At 44.5% G+C, this 6,000-nt stretch overlaps 1 long non-coding RNA gene across 1 annotated transcript in view; it reads left to right on the forward strand.

Annotated features, from left to right (window-relative positions):
- The window catches only part of LOC137773134 (uncharacterized), a 46,684-nt gene extending 41,587 nt beyond the window's left edge, over positions 1 to 5,097 (forward strand). Inside the window, exon 3 of the long non-coding RNA XR_011075653.1 lies at positions 4,862 to 5,097. This is a non-coding gene — a long non-coding RNA (uncharacterized lncRNA). The remainder of the gene's footprint in view (positions 1 to 4,861) is intronic.
- The last annotated feature ends 903 nt before the right edge of the window (positions 5,098 to 6,000 follow it).

Genomic DNA, 6,000 nt, shown 5'->3' on the forward strand with positions numbered 1-6,000 from the left:
CTACATGACCCACTCCCTCCTCCAGCCAAGCACTTATCAGTCACTCTCTGCCCCAAAGTGCCAGGGACGGTGCTGGCAAAGGGATCTAACAGTGAGTGTCACCTTCTTTCCCCTCACTGAGTTCAGAGTCTAGTCGAGCCATGGGCAATTAAAATAAGGCTCTTGAGGAGCCTGTGTGCCCACCAAAATTTGTGCTCTTCCTTCCACATTATAGCACTGTCAGTGGACAGTAGCTGCCCCTGGCAACGACATGACACCATGTTCATGCCGATGGGATCGGCGTGGAAGGGACAAGGGACGCCCTCACATCGAAGCAGTAAAGTGCATGTGTGCCTTCCAGCCCCCGTCTCTCCTGCCCCATGTGCATGCTGAAGACTCAGAGGCCCTAGAAGATGGCAAAGCAACAATATGGAAAGAGCTTGGCGCCTTGAATAACCCTGGAGAGAACCACCTGACAGCCAGGAGCACCTGCATTGGATGGTTAGATGAGGGAGAAATAAAATTCTTTTGCATCAAGCCACTGAAATGTTGGGGTTTGTCTCTGCAGCTGGCATTTTCCTAACACAATGCTGTGTTGGAGAAGGCAAAGGATGCCGCTGGAGCACCCAGCAGAGGCACCTCCAGGACCACTCCCCGCAGGAATTATTTTCTGGGCTGTCACCTGAAATAGAAGTAGGAGTAAGTCAGCCGAAAGGATGGAAGTGTGGACAACTGTAGAGAAGCAGTGGTGACAAGCGGAAAGGAGGAGAAATGGGGAGGGTTGAGGCTCTAGAGATAACTGAGAATCTGGCTGACCGTACTCAAACCTGCAGCTTTATCCTGAGGGGCATGGAAAGAATGCGCAGGTTTTCATCAGGGAAGTGACATGATGAGATTTATGTTTTAGAAAGAGCACGGGGACTGTAGTGTGAAGAATGAATTGGAGTATTTTTGCAAGAACACATGTTCATTATTTCCTCTTGCTGCCAAAAATGTACAAGGACAATGCCGCTAGAAAAACGTGAGTGGCCACTGCTGGAGCCTGGAGGGGTTCCCAAACCTCACTGAGGCCTCAGGAGTTTTTGAGAGGCAGGTGCTGGGCTGCTGGGGGACAGCATCAGTGATCTTTGTTTACAACATGTCAGGGTGCCAGGTGAACACGCAGAGCCCCGGAGGAGGCCTGCATGTGGGAGGGAGCCCGAGATGAAGACAAATCCTCACCGATGGCTATGGGTCCCCAGCACACAGAGGGGAGCTTGCTCTGCCCAGTGACTCCTGGACCCAGGCACCCTTGAAGGCAACAGCATAAAGAGCTGAACTGCTTCTTTTTTTTTTCGGCCACGCAGTATGAGGGATCTTAGTTCCCTGACCAGGGATTGAACCCGTGTCCCCTGCAGTGGAAGCGTGGAGTCTTAACCACTGGACCGCCAGGGAAGTCCCAGAGCTGAACTGCTTCTGCTGCTGGGAGAGGACTGTCCACACCCCAGAGAAGCCTGAGACCCAACACCACCACCACTCCGCCTCCAATCCTTTGTAACACGTCACACATAGCCACACACCCTTCCTTCCTCCTGGTGTCTCTGCTGGGCCTGAGGGGTTCCCCTCTTAAATCTCCCAAACACAAAAAAGGGAGACTGAAGCCCTTTCCCAAACCTTGAAGTTCTCTGCAAGTGCTTTGGCTGTTCACCCTTTCACTGAAGCACAGGAAAGAACATACACTTTTAACTCCAGCAGGGTCCAGCTGAGAAGAAATGTTTATGGAAGGTGCTCACCCTCTTCCTCTAGACCCTCTTAATCTGTGTGGTTAAACCAGCAGTGCATAGAGTACCTGGAATACGTCCCTTTGATCCCCGGGAGAGAGTTTTTCCTCTTCTTTTTTTCCTTTTTTTAAAATTTTTATTTATTTATTTATTTATGGCTGTGTTGGGTCTTCGTTTCTGTGCGAGGGCTTTCTCTAGTTGTGGCGAGCGGGGGCCACTCTTCATCGCGGTGCGCGGGCCTCTCACTGTCGCGGCCTCTCTTGTTGTGGAGCACAGGCTCCAGACGTGCAGGCTCAGTAATTGTGGCTCACGGGCCCAGCTGCTCCGTGGCATGTGGGATCTTCCCAGACCAGGGCTCGAACCCGTGTCCCCTGCATTGGCAGGCAGATTGTCAACCACTGCGCCACCAGGGAAGCCCTGGGAGAGAGTTTGTGATGAATTCTGCTGGGGGATGACATCACAGGCCGATACTGAAGGCTGTACCAAGACATAGCCCTGAGGAATTTGTTGTTTCTTCCAGGTGGGGAATTCCACAAAGGTGCTCATTTCAGAGCCTTATGAGAGACATTTCTCTCTTGTCTAAATTCCAGGAATTATTGCGCTGCTTCTGACCAAGTAACTGACTTGTGACTCATGTCACTGATCGCTTTCCCCCTTTTGAGTTGACTGCTAGAAAGCCAGGGCCAAAATTGGGGTCCACGCCTGGCAAGGGCTCATAGCCTCACGGAGCATATTTTGTACTCGCAGTTTCTTATTCTTCCCACCTTTATCTTCCTTTTGCCTTAATTTCTTCGCTATAGTAATCTTTGTTTCATCTTGCTGTATTGCATGCATTTTTGCAACCCACCTTAAATTCTTTTTAGAACAAGGTGGTAGTGAAATAAATAAATAATAGAACTATTAGCGATCTTTTGCCATCGTTATTGTAAAGCAGCTACTAATGGCCGAAATATAACACTCTTGAGTAGAACACGGCTCCTGGTAATTAGGAGAGGAAGTGGGGAGGAGAATAATGGTAAGTGGCATAGGTTAGCAGAGAAAGAAAGGAGCTTAGGAGTACTTCTAATTCTGATCAGTGCAGAATTTTAGCAAACAAAATAGAAAAGGATGCTTGTCTATGGGGATCTAGTAAAAGATAATGATTGTTAGCAACCTGTCTAGTTGGGTGTCTACCATTGGTAATCTTTCGGGCCATTCATTGAACAGTCTTCAACAGTTTTTTATTCTGAGCCAAATTCTTGTCTCTCTGTATGTGTTCTAGCTGCCGGTTATTCTAAATAACAACTTTGTTGTATTTTACGTTCTTTGGGGATCTCTTCAGGGGAGCGAAATATATGCTATATATATTCATATGTATGTATATGTTCACATATATATGTTTATATAGAGGGCCTGTAGAGTCATGCATTAATGCAAAAACAGGTTTTTTAATGGCAAGCACAATAATCCTTGGAAAAGAGGAACTTTCCTATTCACCTTGACTACACCCTAGATTCAAGGTAGTCTGGTTGTACACATTATCCATAATTCCAATCTTCTTTTTCTTAACCAAATAAAGCATCATACACAAAGTCATCCTCTAGCATATCAACCTAGACGTCACCTGTTCCAAAGCCATCCATCAGTCACTCCTCTGAATACTTGTTCTGCCCTAACCTTTCTTCTAGAGAAGGCATGGAACATGTGTTAGTTTCCTACTGTTGCTATAACACATTACCTATACTTAGTGGCTTAAAACAGCACACGTTTATTATCTTACAGTTCTAGAGGTGAGAAGTCTGAAATGGGTCTCATTAGGATAAATCAAGGTGTCAGCAGGGCTGCATGCCTTCTGGAGGCTCTAGGGGTGAATCCATTTCCTTGCCTTTTACAGCTTCTAGAGCCTGCCCAGTCTTGGCATATGGTCCCCTTCCTCCATCTTCAGAGCTAGCAATATTAGCCCAAGTTTTCCTGTGCTGCCATCTCTCGGTTCTGACCTCCTCTTCCACCTTCCTCTTCCACTTTAAAGGACGCTAGTGATTATTTGGGGCCCAGCCAAGTAATCCTGGATAATCTCTTTATCTTAAAGTCAGCTGATTAGATTTTGTCTTCAACCTTAACTCCTCCTTGCCCTGTAACACAACGTATTCATAGGTTCCAGGGATTAGGACGTGAACATTTTTAGGGCACCATCATTCTGCCAACCACAGTACATGAGTCCTCTAAGAAGAGGTGCAAATATGATCTCCCTTAAGGAGTATAATAAGTTCATATTTCTGAAGATACCAACATATATAGATTACTAATAGTTACTTCTAATTTTTGTGACACAGTCACTTCAATAATCTGGAAGCATTTCCCACATTTATTTCATCACCCTCACACTAAAGAAAATTTCATTCAGGGACATTTATTTGTTTTTCGAGTTCACTAGTCAAAGGAAAGACAAAAGTTCTTCTGGATTTTCCAATGGCCTGAAGTCGGCCAACAGGCAAGCATTCTTTTCATCAATGCTCAGGCACCCTCTACTTCCAAGCTCATGGAAGGGTGAGCTTACTTCCTTAAAGATGAACATGGCCAAGTGACTTCCTTGCAGTCCTTCCATGAGCCTGGAAGTGGCACACATCTCCTCTGCTACATTTTATTGGTGGAAGCATTTAATGGTCATTGCTCCACTCTTCAGTCCTCTGTTTCCCTGACACAGTGATCACGAAAGAGCATGTCAGCAGCATGGACGTGGCATAAGATTGACACATCCTGGAATGTTTCTCTGATATCTCCTTATCTGCCTAAAGACAAATCCTCCAAAACAAACTCAGTTGTCATAAATCCCCTGCCAGGGAAGACTGACTCTTATCACAGGAGAGAAGACTAGAAGTCAACACTACGCCCAGACAAACTTTGTCACAAACTGTCATACCTCCCATCTATTCTTCTAAGGGCCCATTCAACTTTCCTAAAAATAATTTACTCTCCCTTAATAGTCCTACATTCCTCCTCCCCTTTCCTTATTAAGATGGCATTTTATCCTGAATTCTAAGCCACCTCAGAGTTCCTCAATTTCCCTGGGTATCTCCCATGTATATGTGAGGTGTACATATTTATAAACTTCTGTTTGTTTTTCTCTTTGTCTTTTATTACAGGGGCCTAAGCCAAGAACTCACCAGAGTGGAGGGAAAATTATTTCTTCTCCCTTACAATAACATAATATTGCCTACCTTGATTGGTACATGGCCTATCTATGAAATAGAAGTATCGTCCTTAAATACCACCGCCAAAAGAAGGGAACATCATTTAAGGACATCACCGGCATAACACCCAAGCTGGAGTTTATGTGATGCACTCCCTAAGCCATCAGATTCTGCTCTTGATGTATTTATGAAAGTCCACTACAATATGGTAAGGAACAAATGTTAATCTTTATATTCTTGCGTTGACAGAAATCAGCTTTGGTACTCCCATTATATAAGAAAATATTCTTTGCTTATTAATAGAATATTGATGATGAACTTAATCATAATTAATAACCATAATTGATGATGAACCAAAGGTTCAGGGGAAAGACCTCTTGGTTAGAAAGATGGTGACAAATGTCAAGCAACCGGGGGGTTTCAAAGCATTGACAATAGTCTGCACTTGGGATCTGGAAACCAATTCCATATTAAAGCAGAGTTCAAAGTTTTTGTTTCCTTTCCTGCAATCCTAACAACCATTAGAAGCACCTAACACAGGTGCTCTGGGCACGGTGGTGTATACACTGTAGGAATCTAACAAATATCTGTGGCATGATAGAATGATCTTCATGGCACCTGGGATTCAGGACAAGCCTGTCTTTACAAAAGTGTCACCAAACAATGAAAAATGTGTGTGTTATATGGCATGAGGGTCAGATTTATTTCCCCTTCCATACTAAATGAACCCAAGTCATAAAACTACTCAGCAGTAGTGAACAGGCAGGGAAGATCTCCAAAAAATTGCCAGGCCACACATCTCTCCATCTGCCACAATGTAGGGATATGGTGGTGAATGTTCATGGGGCAGAAAACAACATCTATACTATATGCTGGTAGGATAGCAAAGAAGGAAGGTCAGTGAGAAATCTGGTTCAAAGCAGGAGAAGTTTGGGACACATTCACACTTAGCTGATAAGAATCTGCCTAAGTGTCAGCTGTTTCACAATCAACTTTTCTTCAGATAATGCTACTTATACATTGTAGTTATAGAGTTAGTTGTGCAAACTTTACCAGTATTGTGTTGAAACAGCGGTTTGAAAAGTAAAGAT

Source organism: Eschrichtius robustus, chromosome 12 (genome assembly GCF_028021215.1).
Source record: "Eschrichtius robustus isolate mEscRob2 chromosome 12, mEscRob2.pri, whole genome shotgun sequence".
Lineage (NCBI taxonomy): Eukaryota > Metazoa > Chordata > Mammalia > Artiodactyla > Eschrichtiidae > Eschrichtius > Eschrichtius robustus.